Source organism: Ursus arctos, unplaced genomic scaffold (genome assembly GCF_023065955.2).
Source record: "Ursus arctos isolate Adak ecotype North America unplaced genomic scaffold, UrsArc2.0 scaffold_23, whole genome shotgun sequence".
NCBI lineage: Eukaryota > Metazoa > Chordata > Mammalia > Carnivora > Ursidae > Ursus > Ursus arctos.
In genome coordinates this window covers 26,661,786-26,680,435 of record NW_026622908.1, presented here as the reverse complement: position 1 = coordinate 26,680,435, position 18,650 = coordinate 26,661,786, and the positions used below count along the sequence as shown (strand labels likewise).

General features: G+C 38.9%; 1 protein-coding gene across 4 annotated transcripts in view; it reads left to right on the top strand.

Annotated features, from left to right (window-relative positions):
• The window catches only part of LRRC4C (leucine rich repeat containing 4C), a 1,128,307-nt gene that overhangs the window by 666,938 nt on the left and 442,719 nt on the right, over nt 1-18,650 (top strand). For all 4 annotated transcript variants that reach the window (XM_057317294.1, XM_057317292.1, XM_057317295.1 and 1 more), the window contains one exon: nt 5,919-6,055. The gene's annotated coding sequence lies outside the window, so the exon portion shown is untranslated. The remainder of the gene's footprint in view (nt 1-5,918; nt 6,056-18,650) is intronic.

The following is an 18,650-nucleotide window of genomic DNA, read 5'->3' as shown; positions in this document are numbered from 1 at the left end:
CATTAAAAAAAAGAATGAAACCTTGCCATTTGCAATGACATGGATGGAGCTAGAGAGTGTTATGCTAAGTGAAATAATTCAGAGAAAGAGAAATATCATATGATTTCACTCATATGTGGAATTTAATGAGAAAAGGGAAAAAAGAGAGAGAGAGGCAAACCAAGAAACAGACTCTTTACTATAGAGAACAAACTGATGGTGACCAGAGGGGTGGTGGGTGGGGAGATGGGAGAAATAGGTGATGGGGATTAAGGAGAGCACTTGTCCTGATGAGCACCAGGGATTGAATGGAAGTATTGAATCACTATATTGTACACCTGAAGCTAATATTAGACTGTATGTTAACTAACTGGAATTTAAATAAAAACGTAAATAAATACACGACTCTGGAATGTAGATTCCTTTCTTTACTGCTCTGTGAGAATGCCCTAGTTTCCTTATGTTGGGATTTGGGGTTGGGTTGTATGTGACAAGGTGGGGACATAGATGACAAGTATGTCTCGATGTTGCCTAAGAGAGTACATCAATAGGCATTTCAAAAATGTTGTGGACAACTAGAAAATAATAGCTACTGTTAATTTAGCATTTATCATGTCAGAAGTAGTGCTTTTTGCTTTCTGTAGGTTATCTCATTTAATACTAAAACGAGGCTTTTTGTTAAATACCATTATTATAACCATTTACAGATGAGAAGACAAATCAGAGAGTAAGTATCTGAAGAACGGTAAAGTCAGTGATTGACAACTTAGATTTGAACCTAAGGCCATGTGACTTTATAATGAGTGCAGATGATTATAATGTTATTTTGCCTTCCTGAGAATGAATGAATGAAAAAATAGCCATGCTTTTCCTTAAAGTCAAACTTACCTTGAAAACTTAGCTGAAACAGTTGGATGTGGCTTAATCATATGCGTTGCACATCTTGTTTTGATCTGTTTTTAGGCAGGTTGGACTTGAATATCTGACTAGAGTACCATAATCATGTTTAAACTTAGATTTTTGTTTCAAAATTTATTAGAAAATAGACTGTGGGAATGAATAAAAGATATACACTGATCTCAGATCCTTTTTTGAAATCGATGTATTAACACGTTATTGAGTTCTATGAATTGTGATTATTTATCAGGTTTCTGATTGAAGGCACCAGCTAGGATATTATCATTATAAAAATAATAACTCAGCTCTTGATTGTATGTTTGTGTCAAAAGCCCCATTGAGATTTGGAATGCTGATGACCCAAATGCAATAAAAGAACCCTTTATTCATTTATATTCAGTACAATATTATTAGAAGATGATCCATTCCTTCTTCCTTATGGTTAGCAATTTGGGTCTCATGATTCTCTATTAAGTTTATTATTTGTTGGGATATAATTTGCAGAGATTCTGTATTTAGCATTAGTGTCTCTGTTTGAGCTTTTATTATAAATTATGTGTTCACACTCAAATGATAAAATATGTACTTTTGGAAATAATCACAGGAAATGGATACATACACAGCAACTGTCAGGTTTGAAATGGGGCTGGTCAATTGGGTAAGGAATGGTAACATTTATTGACACCAGGTCTTGAACCTTGTGGGAGTGTCAGTGTCAGGAATCAAGAGGGAATCACTGCATCTTCACTTCCCTTAACTCTTACTCTTGTGTTATATTCTACACAACCAACAGCACCCTGTGGCAAAATGCACCATTGAAGCCAGAGAATTTGGCCCCTTGTTAGAATGGATCCCTAAGACGAACCTGGTGCTGAATGAGGAGATAAGACGAGTTCTAATTATTTATGAGTCAAATTTGAACAGTATGCTGCAGCCTTAAATGCAGATATTTTATTTTTTTAAAGATTTATTTATTTGTTTGAGGGTGAGAGAGAGCAAGCAAGCAAGGAGGGGTAAAGGGAGAGGGAGAGAGAGAATCTCAAGCAGACTCCACACCCAGCACCCAGCGTGGAGCCCAGTGTAGGGCTCGATCTCAGGACCCTGAGATCATGACCTGAGCCGAAATTGAGTCAGCCCACTGACTGACTGAGCCATCTAGGTACCTCTAAATGAAAATATTTTAGTTCTCATATCAAGCCTGGATGGTGGGCAGGGGTGAGGGGTAGGTGTTATGAACTCTATATGAAGGTTCTGAAGCCGCTTCCCCACTGTTGGGCTTCAAAAACCTTGCCCTTCTTATTATATACAGAAAACATGTAAGGAAGTTAATATTTGTCTTGTTCTAGTGTCTACCACAATCTCCTTTATTTTAATGATGTAGTTTAGTTTTCTCAGGAAATATGAGCTCTTTGATTTAGGCATGGGGAAAGGCCACAGTGATAGAGTGCATCTGAAGAAACGTCAACTCGCATCCTACTTCCATCTGGAAAATCTGACTTTATCCTTGAATGTATCTTAACTGTACTCTTTGCCCATAATCCAGTTGTATTAATCATATGATTATATCATATTATCATAGATCATTATATCATAGATATAATTGGTTACAAGGCTAAATGGGAGCCTCCTTATTTCTCCTAGATGGAACATCACTCTTTTTGAAGATCTTACTCTGTATAGAACATAAGCACTTTAACCACTGAGATATATTTATACAAGGAAAGTCCAGCTTGGACCAATTGTTAGACTAACATATTCAAAGTGAAAATCTGGTGTAAATGGAAAAGAACATAGAAGCTGGTATAAGATCTGGGTTTTAACACTTAAGACTAGCTGTGTAGCCTTGGTCATATCTTGTCACTTCACTAAAGCGTCGGTTTCTAAATGATGCATTCCAGGCAGATCCTTTTAAATTGTCCTGAGGATTATATGGGACGACTCATGAAATGTATTTTTATACTGTTTTCCTAGCAGCTCAGACAGAGCCAAATAGAGCTTGTTAATTGAAAACAAAAGCAGGAATTTTTAAAATTCACAAAGGTGGGAGATTATGATTAATTAAAAAGTTAAGTTTCTTTAGAATGTTTTCCCATCCGTTTTCAATACGAGCGGCAATTCAACATTGCTCAATTCACCAACCTCTCTAGGGGGATCCTGTTTTCCTGGCAGAGGTTTGATAAATTTGGTGACCTGGTGATATGTGGATTATATTTTAACAAAGGAATCAGCAGCTCATCCAAGTACCTTTGACTCTAGAGGGAAATAACACTTTTAGGTGGGAACCTGCAATATACTTGGACATCTGCATAATGACTGAAATTAGCATAGGTTTACATAGTACACTACTCCATTAGAATTTTGATGACTCGGAAAGGAACAGAAGGTTGTAAATTTCCTGAGGGAAAGTCTCTGGAGGGTGTGAAGTCTTGCAACAAAATCAGCCCCATGTAAGAAGCATGTTGTGAATGACTGAAAGGACAGAAAAATGACAAATGTGTTGCATTTTTTCCTCATAAAAAGTGACCTGTTGCTGCTAGTTGGATATAGAACTCTTTGAGGGATGCTAGTAACCTCTCTCTGTTCTGCTTATTGAGAAGTAATGTAGTATAAGCCTGTTCATTAGATACCTATGATCATAACTTCCTCCTAGTAATACTTGTATGGAGGGAGAGGAGAAAAATAAGAACAGGAAGAAGGCAAAAATGGTGGAAGAGAAAAGGGACAATCGAGGAGGGGACAAAAGCAAGAAGAGTTGGGATGAGGTGGGCAAAAAAAAGGAAGAAAAGCATGGAATCTGCTTGGTTTTATGGTTTAGTAGTCATGAGGGTGTGGCCTTAAAAGTTTCTGGACTGCTGGACCATAAGTGGGTAAAAAGTAATTGACTCCACCAGAGATTCTGAAATCTGCCCAAATTTTTAGCCACACTCTGCAAATGGGGGTAATAAAAAATCACTCCTGCCCTCCTGTTGGTCCTGACAGGGGGGATTTGTGCTTGAACTTGTGAGCAAAGCCTGACTGAAGTGTAAAGCCATCCAGGACACTGGTTTTCTGTAGAGGTGTTCAAAATCCATGGGCAACAGTAGAACATAGAAAAATGATTCCCAAAACTGTGGCCACCAAAGACCCCACTAGTGTTTTCTTTCTGTCATATGAACCTATAATTTGAATATTTTCCCCCTACTGAACAGAGTCCATGATTTGATGATACTTAATGTGTTTTCGATATTCTTATTAATCAGTAAGATGTATCCTTCTGTCATTCCAGACTGGTATTAGAGAACACAATTCCCTCCCGAGTCGATTTAAATCGAGCCACTAAGACACCTGACCTCTTAAGTGGCTTTTGTCTTATTGTGAATGATGTTAGTCACTGCCTTTTTAAAATATTTTAAATAGCTCACAGTGTTCCTTAGGTAGACTAAGAAACATATACAATTATAATATTAGAGTAGAAAAGGAAATGCATTCAGACAGAAAACAGATTAGCTGGATGGATAAATAGCCGTAAGAGGGGTTGGAAAGAGATCCTGGGGACTTCGGATAGCCTTCAGCAACTTTTAATAATTTACCCCTCACTTTTCCGCCTGCTTTGACTGATGTGTGGCCAATTCTCCCGCTAGTGACTAGTCCCAGATAAGTGAAAAGATGCGTAGAAGGTAGGGGCAGTGATGTTGAGGCAGACCCGGCTCCTAGGTGGATGAAAGATTCAAGAGAATCACTCTGTTTCCCTGAGCTCTGCTTTTCCATCTATAAAATGAGGACATCGAGCAGTGTGATCTTGCTATCTCTTTCTATTCTAAAGTGACGGGATTTTTTTTTTTCAACATCACTTTCACTGAGCCTCATTTTTCTTATCTGTAAAAATGGGAAGAATGCCTACCTCACAAAGTGACTTTGAGGATTTAAAGATAACAATTGAGTGCCTTTCACTATACGAATCTACTTGATTCCTGAAGTCAGTTATTAAGAGTTTATAGAATAAGTTCAGGTAATGAGGGGTATAGCACTGTCTGAATCTCTTTGAGTTCAGTATTTCATATAGCAAGTGGTGAGTTTGGACAATGAGGATTTATATGTTTTTAGTTCCTGAATGTCTATGGAAGCACCTTGCATATACCCCACACTCAATGAAGATTTACCCTGGTCTCCTTGACCTTGAGGCTAAAGACAGCCTTGTTTAGCTTTGTGCCCTCAGCTTGTAGCACAGTGTCTAACAGTCAGGAATGTCTGTTTGTGTTTGTGGCCCTCAGGCAAGTCAAGAGACCCTGTGGGGCTGAGTAAAATGTACTTAACAATATATATGCCCCATAGAGTTGGAGTAAAGGGTGGTAAAAGATCATTTTAAAAAATGAAATAAAATCACGACTCTCACACAGATATAAAATGAACAGGTGTTAAAGATTTTATAAAACTTGTGACTCAGTGAGAGAACCAGGAGTATTATAACCAGTTTAAAGAAAAATCGAAAATAAAGACACATTTATGGATCGGGAATACTGAAATTGATGTGCAAATGTAGGTGAAACTAGCTTCTTTCACAGTGTACAGAGAAGTTAGCTGAACCTCTGGTAGACAGGATAAAACTTGTGTGTTTACAGAAAAGAATTATTTTATTATTTTATTTATTTTATTATTGCTATTTACATAAAAGCTACTAGCACAACCCCAGCCCCATGGTTAACTTCTCAAATGTTGAATTCCTTGCCACCTTCTGAGGGCATGCAATCACAAGCAAATTTTAGTCAAATCTATTCTACTGTGTCTCCAATCAATAAATTTTTATTACGATTTCGCCACTCACCTGGTGTACTTCTACTAGGTGTAATTGTAGATACCAAACCTCATTAACACACAGTATAGTTTTTTAAAAGAGAAAATCTTTATTCCCATCACTTTCTATTACAAATAAGAATGGTAAAAAAAAAAATTAGTGTGTTATGGCTGCTCAAATATCTAAACTACCAACCAGTATTTACTCGGCATTATATATCGTAAGTGTATTCTTTAATTCTACGTGTGTGTGTCTGTGTATGTTTTTATAGGAGTTACTGGAAGAACAGAGATAACCCATGTAGATTGACAGTATGGAAACATCCTGAAACTACTTTGGAGTCTAAATAAATCGACTGGATTCAAGTTTCACAAACAACGAAACTGGTGCATAGACAATTTGCTGCAGGTAAGTGAGAGGTATAATTTACTCTGCTAGAATCCTTCAAAGATTTATTGACTGTGGGGTTGTTAATTGCATTTCAGATGATTATAATGTTCCTTTGGTACAGCTGACAGCTTCCCTTCCCTCCCAAACATACACATGTGGATGCCAACATATGGCCAAATATCTGGCCATTTCATCTTGCTCATTTGGGCTTCAGTCGGTTGCAAAAGGAGGAAGCAGGGGGAAAAAGTACCCACCTCATGAAACTTTTACTCGCAGTGATTTCTGTGGAGGGGCGGGAGTCAAGCTAACTGTTCCTCGAGCAGATGTGCCTCTACACTGCCTGGGAGTTGGAAGAGTGGCAGATTGGCCTGCCCAGGATTCAGAATGAAACAAACAGATGACTGGTGATGCCCCCCTCCCTTTTTGAAATGCGGGCAGCAGTTAGGTCATTAATATGCAACAAAGTGTTTGGGAAAGGTAGCCAGCTTTTTTATTCTTCCTTTGAAAACCTGGTGAGATTGGAAAGCTGCATGTGGTCACAGCATGAAAATAGTTGCTGTTGGGCTATTGGGAAAGTTGAACTTGTCTAAATGAACCAGTCGGGAGGCGTGAAAGTCCAACTGACTCCTATAAGTGACGGTTTGTGAGGTGGGGTCTGCATTGTGGCATCTCCTTCAGCTCCATGGTGTACTGTCAATGGCCAAGGCTGCATGAGTCTAGAAGAGCTGTCCAGCTCTGTTGAATGGAAATAATATGTTCATTCATCTGCGGTGTTTCACTGGTGTGTTGAGGAGAAAAATAAAAGATCAAAGCATGAAGCTCCATCTAGGGCAAGAGAGACATTTGTTCTTGCCATTTTAATTGGCAAATACTTACTTGAATCATTCATGCTGTTTTAAGGGGGAAAGTAGAGATGTTGTGAGAACCTGAAACCACAGGAGGAGGAAGAATTGCTCATACATTTTCCTGTTAATATTTAGTCTCCCTGGGTTGCACGTATAACAGCTATCGGTCCTAAACCCATCGCTCAAGAGCTTCCTGGAAGACAACTATTCTTCCTTGCATCAACTCCATCACATTATGTAGATTAAGCCAACAGAAGACGTGCTATCTGTCTCTAGGGAGACCACTTTGTTTTGAGAGTCACATAAGAACATAGATATGGAGATGTTTTGTAGTGTGGAAAGTGCTCGCTAAAAATGAGGAGACAATGGTAAGATAAAGTATTGTAGAGGAACATGAACCAATAAAGAAAGAAAAGTTTGGAGCTCTTTTTTTTTTTTTTTTTTTTTTAAAGATTGTGTTTATTTGTTTGAGAAAGAAATAGAGAGAGAATACATAAGCAGGGGAGGGACCGAGGGACAAGCAGACTCCCCGCTGCACGTGGAGCCTGTTGCAAGGTTGGATTCCAGGATCTTGAGATAACAACCTGAGCTGAGGTCAGATGCTTAACAGACTGAGCCACCCAGGTGCCCTGTGAAGCTCTTTTTTTTAAAAAAAGTATATGTGACTGTCCCTTTTCTTTGCCCTTAATCTTAGTTCTTCTATCTGTTCAGAAAAGGGGATGCTGTTTTCTTTTAGTTAATATCTTTTGTTTATAGGGAAGAAAGACCTGTGTAAGTGAAAAGAGAATTATTCTGGTAACATATGTGGGCCAGAACTGAAGCAAAACTTGGAAACAAGGTGGGGAAGAGGCAGTACTAGCATGTCCTCATATGTTTGTACTGTTCTCAAAAGCAGAACACTTACCTCTCTGCAACTCTACTTCTCCCTGAACTCCTATCCACACCCCCTCTTGTTTCTGATTGTTCCTCCTGCACTCTATTTGCCCATCTCATAATTTTGCCTTGCACATAATCTCTCATTGCCTCTCTAGCTACTTTCCCTTTATTCAGCTTCAAACCCTGCTACTGATAGCCCGCATCTGTGAGGTTGCACTCAGGAAACAGAAACCGTACCGGTTATTTTAACAGATAAAATTTAAGAATTATTAGCCAGATATTGGAGAACTGGAAAGGCAAAGGGGGGCACTGAGGAATCAAATAAGTAGTCACTAGAGAATTTGCTGCCCCAGCTGCAGGGACAGCAGGCAAGAGTTTGGGATGACTAGAATTTAGAATATTGAAGGAGGAATTTTGCAGAGCTGGACTTCAGGAGTCTTGGGTAAGGATGTTGCCTGAAAAGTAGAGAAACTGTAGAGGCTGAGGGGGTGGGGAGGACTCCACGATGCTGAGATTTGTGTCTCTAAGAACGGTTATACCAGCGGGCTGGTGCTAGTGCCCCCGGAGCTCAGATTGGGGATCATATGGAGTTGAGACTCAGAATTTTGTGAGGGTTCATGTTCTGCCAATATTATAGCCTGAGCATCTAGAAGGGAACCCACAGATGGAGCCAAGTGGCAAAGGGATGTGCTCTGCGGCAACCCAAGCCCCACCTCTCAAAACAAAATAGAGGACGTCGGATTTGAATGGGAGATAATAACTTAATAATGAGCACGATAGAAAACATTGTCCCTGAGGCACCAGGGCTATACTGGACAGTTTTCCTTAAAATCAGCTAAGGGCATTTATGTGATTGCCATATAGTCCAGAGGCAAAATATGTAGATGTGATGTTATTGATGCTTGAATGTTTAATTGTTTTATTGTGAAACCGTTGTACTTTAATGTGTAATTTTAAGAAATAACTGGATGAATTCCATATACCCTGTTCCTCTTTCCCCCTAATGATAATTATCTTACAAAACTATAGGACAACAACTAGGTTATCGACATTAGTACAGTCACAAGACAGAGCATGTCCATCATCACAAGGGTCCCCACTCTTGTCCTATTATAATCACACCCACATCATTCTCATCCCCCAACATTTCCTTAAGCGGCTGGCAACTATGATCTTTCAATTTCTACAATTTACTCATCACAAGAATGTTGTATGAATGGAATCATTTGGAATTGGCTTTTTTCACGCAATGTAATTCTCAGGAGATTCATCTAAGTTATTGGGTGTAATAGTTCTTTTATTTTTCTACTAAGTAGTATTTCTGGTAAGGATATACAATAGTGTGTTTAACCATTCACAAGCTGAAGGGTGTCTCAATTGTTTCCAGTTTGGGGCTGTTATAAATAAAGTTGCTAGAAAAATTAATGTACAGATTTTTGTGTGAAGATAGGATTTCATTTCTTTGCCCAACAATGAACTGCTGGGTTATGTGATGGTTGCATATTTAGAGTTTTCCTCCTAGCTTTATTGCAATATAATTGACATATAACATTGTAGAAGTTTAAGGTGTACAATGGTATGATTTGTTACAGGTATATACTATGAACTGTTTACTACTATAAGGTTAGTTAACAGCACGCTACATCTCAAATAATTACTGTTTTGTTGTGGCGGTGGTGAGAACATTTAAGATCTATTCTCTTAGCAGCATTCGGCTATATAAAACGGTATTGTTAACTGTAGCCATCACGTGGTACATTAGCTCTCCAAAACTCATTCGTCTTCTAACAAATTTCATACCTTTGGAGCGATGCCTCCCTATAACTCCCATGCACAGCCCTTGGTAACAATCAATCTACTATTTGTTTCTATGAGTTCAGTGTTTTTAGATCATATAGTATTTGTCTTTTTCTATCTGACTTATTTTACTTGGCATAATGCCCTCAAGGTCTACCCATTTTATCACAAATGGCAGGATTTTTTTATGACTGAATATTTCATATATATATCTATAGTTATATAATTCCTTATATATAATGTGAAATACATATGTAGCATTTTCTTTAACCATATATTGATTGACACTTAGGTTGTTATCGTGTCTTGGTTATTGTGAATAATGCTGCTCTGAACATGGGAATGCAGATATCTGTTCAAGATAATTTCATTTTCTTTAGATGTATATCCAGAAGTGAAATTACTGGATCATATGGTATTTCCATTTTTAATTTTGGGGGGCCATCTCCATACTGTTTTCTACAGTAGCTGCACCAATTTACCTTCCTACCAGTGGTATGCTGGGGTTCCCTTTTCTCCATATCCTTGACAACACTTGCTGCTATATTTTGTTTGTTTGTTTGTTTGTTTTTGCTAATAGTCATTCCGACAGGTGTGAGGAGATCTCTCATTGTGGTTTTGATTTGAAACAGGAAAGCTAGAAAAAGATGCTCTCACCAGAAAAGGGAGGACAGAGTGAGGAGTGCGCTACCCCAAGCTTTTGGGATACAGCCTGAAGGACCCCCTGGGGTATGACCCCATCCAGAAACTGGCAGAGCTAACATGTATAGGGGTAGCTAGGAACAAATAAGAGGGGCAGGAGTACCAGTATCAGGCACGTAGTGGGAGTGACAGTGGTTCTTAGTGACCTGCTCTGCAGAAGACCTCACCAGCTTTTGCCACTAAAGAAACTAGGCTCAGACAGCCATCGAATTTCAGTGGATTTAGCCCCATAGGTTTCCATGTTTGCAGATGCCAGCCATTCCGAGTTCTCCCTGTTCCTGCCACAGCATCCTAAAGCTGGGGGCCCCCGAATTCCAACTGGCAGCCAGTTCTGGCCTTTGTGGCTGTGCGAGTACACAATGCCAGCCTCGTCCCACTTGTTGATTTTTGCCTTTGTTGCTTGTGCTTTTGGTGTCATACCAAAAAAAAAAAAAATTGTTGCCAAGACCAATGTCAAAGAGCTTTTTCCCTAATTATCTCATTGCGGTTTTTATTTTAATTTCCCTAAAAACTAGTGACGCTTTACATCATTTTTGGTGCTTTTTTACTGTATACATATCCTCTTCAGGGAAATAGCTATTCATGTCTCTTTTCTATTTTCTAATTGGATTGTTTGGTTATTTGTTTGGTTGTTTTTTTAAGGTTATTTATTTATTTGAGAGAGAGTGAGAGAGAGCATGAGCAGGGGGTGGGGGAGACAGAGGAACAGGCTCCCCACTAGGCAGGGAGGACAACTCAGGACTCCATCCCAGGACCCCAGGATCATGGCCTGAGCTGAAGCCAGAACCTTAACCAACTGAGCCACCCAGGAGCCCCAGTTTTTTAACTCTTGAGTTTTGAGAACATTTTGTATATTCTAGGTACTAGTCCTTGTGAGATAAATAGTTTGCAAATGTTCACACCCATTTTTTAACTTGTGTTTTCACTCTCTAATAGGTGTTCACAGAATGAAAGTTTTGAATTTTGATGATGTCCAGTTTATCAGTTTTCCCCTTCGTGGATCATGCTGTTAGCGTCCAGTCTAAGAATTCTTTGTCTACCCCCAGGCCCCAAAGTTTTCCTCCCGTGTTTTTTTTTTTTTTTTCCCCCAAAAAAGTTTTATAGTCTTACTTATTTAAGTGCATAATCCGCTTTGAGCTAAGTCTTGTATAAGAGGTGAAACTTAAGTCAAATGTAACTTGATTGCTATGGATGTGCACTTGCTCGTTTTCGAGTGGGCATCTATTGGCTGTCTTTCTCATTTCATTTGAAATCTTCCTGGTTATTGGTGTAATGAGTAATTTGCACTTAAAATCTGGACATTGGGGGCATTTATTATGAGACTGTATATCTTATTCAAACCTTCCATTTTGGCTGGCTTCTTTTCATAGTGCTCCAGCAGGGAAGCAAAGGTAGGATTAACATCAGGGTGGAGTAGAATTCCATGTGCCTTATTTGGCTTTTGTTGACACATGAGTGGATGGGGGCTTCTCATTACTTCTGGGCAGGAGTTCCAGCTCTCCCACTAGATGTCCCCTGATACATCACTGGCTGGTGTAGGAGTGTATGTAACGGCTACCCACTTGGCCACTGCTGACAGCATGGGTGGAGGAGTGGCCTCATTACCGCTGGATAGAGGTGGAAGTCTGACTGTCCACGTGGTCAACTCTGATACCATTCCGGCATGTCAGGGAAAGGTCCTCTTGTTACTGCTGGGTGGAGATAGTAGTCCAGGGTCCTCATGTCATTTCTACTGACAGTGCAAGGGGTGGAGGGTGCCTCGTTGTTCCCTGGCAAGGTTAAACATTCTGGAGTCCTACCTGGCCTTTTCCGGTATCACCTTAGTGGAAAGTTTGGGGGACCTTTCATTACTTGGTGAAGGTGAAAATCTAGGTCTGCACTAGGATTTTGCTGGCCTGAGTGGGGATAGAGGCACGATTTTTTCTGTGATGTTTAGCTGGGTGAGAGTCAATGTCTCACAGTTTTCTTCCTTGCTAAGCTGCCTTTTCTTTGTCTTTTGGATAGAGAGAGCAGGACTTTGCTGTTTCCTTCTTTTTTTGGTGGCCCTGTCCGTATTTCTGCTCTCCTCTACCTTATATCTGGGATATATGAGGCAAAAGGAAAACCCAGGAACTCTCACCACCGTGTCATGACTTGAATCTAAACTTCCTAGATTGTCAGCCTCCTCATCACCACCTTTCAAGGTCTTCTTATGTCTTTCTTTCTTCTCTCTCTTTCTTTCTTTCTTTCTTTCTTTCTTTCTTTCTTTCTTTCTTTCTTTTTTCTTTCTTTCTTTCTTTCTTTCTTTCTTTCTTTCTTTCTTTCTTTCTTTCTCTCTCTCTCTCTCTCTCTCTCTCTTCTTTCTTTCTTTCTTTCTTTCTTTCTTTCTTCTTTCATATATAATGTCCAGGGTTTTCAGTGTACTTACTGGGGTGAGTAGGAAAAGGAAAATCTACTCTAACATCCCAAAAATGGTAGTCCCTTGGAAGCATTTTTGAAGATATTGTGATCTATTTTCATTACTGTATTTAAATTTAAAATATAATCGAGGTAGAACCATAAAGCTGTAAAACAAACAAAAAAAAAAACAAGAAAACAAAACAGAAAATCCAACTTTTCACCAAATCCAATCCCCTGAATTTGGGTAGGAATACATGCAAAAACCACCTTAAAGAAATGATTGCTTCATCTTAAAGAAACAATTGCTTTTGCAATTCAAAATAATTACTGAATGAAGGAATATTTACTAAGTGAATTCAATTAGCAACTTGTCTCCTACTTGTTAAAGAATATGTGAGGCACTAAGGAGGGTATATAGGTCCCGTACTATACGCATATCATAGAGACCTAGGTATCAAGTTACGTAAAAACCATCCCCAGAGCTCAAATAGAAAGACTGACATAACCACGATGTCTGTTCCGAAGTTGTCTTTCATCTCCTTAGAGTAAGGCAGTGTCTCGTTCATCTCTGTCCTCTGCTAGAGCCTGATGCAGCGCATTACTCATCAGACATGACTTGCTGTAGGAGTTTAGCAGAGGGACAGAGCATGCTTTGAGATGCTAGGGAGTAATCTGTCTTATATTTTCAAAAAATTCTGCAGAAAAGGAGTTCTGTAACATTTCTAGATGTTCATTAGCAAGTCAGGGAATTCTTCATGGGACCCCCAGTCCTGCAAATGAACTCACATGCTTATTGTTGTGGCCTCAGTAGAAGCAGAGGAAAGATAAGCACCTTTCATCACACATTTACTTTAAAATATTTAAGGTCAGGTGGTCCTCTATTTTATGGTACATACTTTGACCCCAAATAGCAACTGCGGTAGCCTCGTGTTTTGCCATATATGTAGACTGGTGGTCTATGTGTCAAATGTCAATGCCACCCATCCCATTTGACGTGAGAAAAAAAAATAACTACAAGAATAAACAAAAATAGCAATATATGGTAACAACATGATTCAACATCACTGTCCTTTAAGACAGGCATTAATTCTGTCCTTAAACACATAGCCCAAAGAAGGGCTCTGAATTTCATAAATTGATTATAAAGTCTGTCCAGTTTTCTAAGGAAGAGACTTTATCCACAAATACAAGAAGAACCTTGACAGAAAGGCTGAAGTACTGCTAGCAAATAGTCTAGCACTTCACTCCTGGACTAGAAGATGCTAGAGGCTTAGAGAAACCAGCAAGAACCCTGAGGCTGTAAGAACCTTGATGGACCGGAAACAGACCATGTTTCATGCAAAGCGAAGGGCTTGAAAAGCAGAAGAGTTTATTCATTGACTGCAGTTGAAAAGAGATCTTTGGGACCTGCATCATAGACACTTACTTAGAGGACATCAGCTTTGTATATTGATAAGGCAGGGGTATACTTAGGGGGTTTTCTAGATAATGAAAATTTACAGGATCCATTTTTTTTAAAAAGCATCCTGGTTTTTGTTTGTTCGTCTTCATCTTAAAAAGCTTGCTCTTTGGGTGAAATGCTTCCCATGAGTGCCTAGTGCTGTAAAACAAATAGGAAGAGTGGAATTTGAAATACGATGAGTTCACCTTTATACAATTTTCAGTAAAGACTAAGTGGATTGAAATAGACAGACTCTATTTATGCTTGGTATACCTTGTTTCATGGAAATTCACCCTACTACCACCCCTTACAGAAAATTCGACTAAGAAGAACTTGGAAACTTATGGCAGAATTTTATCTGTCCTTTAAATTTCGTAGCTGCCACTGATTGAAATGACCAGGACACTCTACAGTACTCAGCATAGAAAATAATCCATATTAACAGAAAACTACCCTATTCTGTGGGTTTTAATGTTTACAAAGATTATTGGGTTTTAAAACTTTGCCATGCCTTAAGTAATTATTTCCTTTTAAATATGGTTTTATTATATTCAGAATTAAAATGTTACTTAAAATATGTCTTGACATTATCATAAACAAAACTAGTTTTATTATTAGAAACTTAGAAACAAAGTAATGAGATAACAATCATTTTGTTAAGGACGAGAGATTCCTGTGATAGAACATATTTAAAATGTAGTTTTTTCTTCTTCTTTCTTTAAGACCACAAAAATAAAGATTTGGTTTATCTCTGTCTCTCTAGATCTTTAGAAGCTTCACGCCTTGAAGAAATGTATTACATATTTTTTTTTTTAAAGGATTTACAATGGAGGCAGTAGTTTATGGGAAAAGACAAATCTTAAAAGTCATGTTTCAGGGGCGCCTGGGTGACACAGCGGTTAAGCGTCTGCTTTCAGCTCAGGGCGTGATCCCGGCGTTATGGGATCGAGCCCCACATCAGGCTCCTCCACTATGAGCCTGCTTCTTCCTCTCCCACTCCCCCCTGCTTGTGTTCCCTCTCTCGCTGGCTGTCTCTATCTCTGTCAAATAAATAAATAAAATCTTTAAAAAAAAAAAAAAGTCATGTTTCAAAATCTTCCTTCCCAAAGTGGAGCAAAACAAGAGAGGAGAGGATTAAAAGGAAATTGACTTGTAAGAAATGGCTGGGAAGCTGAGAGCCCATTAATAAAATACTAATTTTATTCTCAAAGCTAAGGTCAAAATATAAAAGCTAATAAAGAAATTAAAGACGTCAAAAAGTACGGGTAAAAGAGTGGCAGGCACCTTTTATTGCCATCCTCCTGAATAGGATTTTGCAGTTTTTTCTGACCATGTAATAAAAGATTTAGCCAATTTTTCTGAGCCACCTTCACATGACCTAGTTGAGAGCCGAGAGGTGATAGGCAAGCAATGCAGAGAACACAGTCAGAGAGACTGCATCTTCTTGCCACATTCCAGCTTATCAAACATAGTTTCAGAAGTTTCCAGGTGTATCTGAAACACCTTTTGAAAGAAAAATTGGTCCATGTCTCTGAAGTCTCCTATCCTGCCTGTCCCATTAGGTGAAATGATCACATTATTGGCAGGACCCGATTTTCTCAAGGTTTTTTTTTTTCCCCCAGTGACAAATAGGCTAAATATCATGGGAATTCCATATGCTTGATTTATCACATTTTCATCTTTAAAGCTCCATATTCATGTTACAAGTACAATGAAATATCTCTGCAGTAAAGCAAAATGCTTCACAGTGCACATCGACTGTTCAAGAAACCAAACCATAAACCAGAAATTTCAAGGCAGTAAAACAATTTGAGGCAACCGTTCTATTCAACTGAATGGTATGCATCTATTTCAGAGAGCAGGTCCTAAATTCAATGTCTTGCACAGAGAAGGCACAGCAATAACAAATTTTTGAATGAATCGTTGTTTATTTCATACATTTGGAAATAACAAGGTAGAACTGATGGTGTGCTGGAAAACCAGATCTCTGAGGAAAAAAATAAAATAAAATCTCTGGTTTCTGGTGTTCTCCTGTTTCTGTTGTAAATACTCCCCCTATGGCTTATTTCAATTACTGATGTGATGTTGCTGAACACAGAGGAGGGAAGAGATGTGCAGAATATTCTCTTGTAGACTGGAGCAAACTAGCTCTGGTCTTCTGCTGGTAAGATACTTGGCTTGTTTTTATGTGATTTGGCAAAAGAAGATCATGGCACCAGATTTCCTGTTGGTTAATTAGCTGACTTGATATTGACAGAAACTTGGAGTTGGTTTTTTTTTCTTCTCAGTAATGATAACAAAGTGTTACTTTTTTTTTTTCGTGGGTTACCTGCAGGAAGAAGGTTGTAAGAATGCCTCCCCAGGATTGTGCATGCTTTTGATAGCAAACAAAAACCAATGAAGTCTTTGTGGATTTTCCTGAAGTTGAAAAAGAAATCTCTTTAACAAGGGCCACCTACTTCGGGCCTGGGAGCTGTTAAGCAGGCCTCGAAGAATCCTTATTCTTGGCCACTGCAAGCTTAACAACTGAATATGAAAGCCTAGGCACAGCCCTCTTTTAGCAACATGGTATATTAAGTCTTAGAATTTATAAAATCTGGGGCACCTGGGTGGCACAGCGATTGAGCATCTGCCTTTGGCTCAGGGTGTGATCCCGGCGTTATGGGATCGAGCCCCACATCAGGCTCCTCCGCTATGAGCCTGCTTCTTCCTCTCCCACTCCCCCTGCTTGTGTTCCCTCTCTCACTGGCTGTCTCTCTGTCAAATAAATAAATAAAATCTTAAAAAAAAAAAAAGAATTTATAAAATCTTTCCAATCCCCAGAATGCTGAACTACTTTTGAACTCAAGAAATTTAGTGCCTAGGAGAATTACAAAAATCTTGAGGACAGTTTAACTACAGTTGAAACAATCATTCATTATAGAACTTGTACAAACCAGATTCTGTGCTGACCATTTTTATTTATCTTATATATTTTTTTTACTTAATTCATGTGCCTTTAAACTTTGTGGCAAAAGTAGAAATTCTTTCACTTAATGAAGGATGAAAATGGCATCCCACAGGTTATTAAACATATTTTAATAATAGCAATAACAATCATCATCTGTTTCATATCTACTATGTCCTAGACATTTCACATTTACCATTTTAGTCAATACTCTTCATGCTATTTCTGTTGTATAGATGAGGTGAATGGGGCCAAGACTGAGAAAAAGATATGCATGAGGTCAAGAGCTAGTAAGTTAGAGAGGAAGAGTTGGGTCATAAGTCTGGTTTCCTCCAAATTCACTATTTGGCAGGTATCAATTCAGTCATTCCACAAATGTTTATTGAGCACCCACTATGATTCAGGCACTATTCCTGGCTTTGGGGAGACAATAGGGAGCAAACACAAATACAAATTCCAGCTCTTCTTGACCCCCATTTTAGTCAGCAGAGACAGTCAACAAACAAAGAAGTAAAATAAAAAAACTATTAAATAAATACTATGTTGGATGGTGGTAAGCTCTATGGAACACTATAAAGTCGGGGAGGAACAAGTCATACTGGTGTGGGAGCGCCTTGCCATTTCAAATCGATAGTCAAGGGAAGGCATCACGAAGAAGATAAGAAAAACCAAAAGGACGTGAGAGACTGAGGCTTGCAAATATCTGGGAACAAAGATGTTCAGGTGGAGGAAACGAGGGGAGAGGCCGTGAAGTGAGAGCATGCTTAGTGCATGTGAGGAACACCAAAGTCTATGGAGCAGTGAAGCAGAAGAAGTAAGAGAGGAAGCGGTTGAACTGAGGTACTACAAGTGGGATATGTGGGTTAGGATGCTAGATGCCTCTGGCTTCTGTGGTGAGTGTAGACTGAAGAGAGGTGAGTGAGGAGAGAAGAAGAGAGAACAATTAGTAGGCTGTTGCAACGATTCGGGTGGAAGATGATTGCTCCTTACACCATGATGATGGAGGCACAAGTGGTAAGAATTGGTTGGATTCTGAATATGTTTGGAGCCTATATAATTTGTGAGATGATTCAAGGTAGGATGTGAAAGAGCGAGATTAAGAATAAAGCTCAAGTTTTTGGATTGAGTAAATGGAAGCTTCAATTTGCATTTATTGAAATGGGCAGGGCAGTGGAAAAGGAGATTTGGGGTGAAAGAAGAGCTTGTTTTTAAATGTGGTAAGTTTAAGATGGAGGGAGATGCAAGAATAAAATAATATTATCTAACTTCAAAGTAAAATTCTAAGTTTCAATAAGTTAATCTATATGAGAGGACTATAAATGTTGGTTAGCTCTTTTTTTTTTCATCCTATTCTCAGCAGGGTGATATAACTGTGTCAAGACTAAGATTCAGAGAGTGGCTATAATAGAATCAGTAGACTGTGGGCAACTTATTTCATATACAGAGGAAAAGGTTTTTGTTGTTGTTTTTTTTTAATTTGGCTTAAAATATCAGAACAGGCTGATGTGTGCTCGTGGATGCAGAGTTTCTCAGGATAGAAGGAAGACTCAAGAGAGAGGAAGATAGCATGGGGTTGGCAGTACTGAAGTCATTTTCAAACATCTGGAGTTATTGAGAACTTAGGTT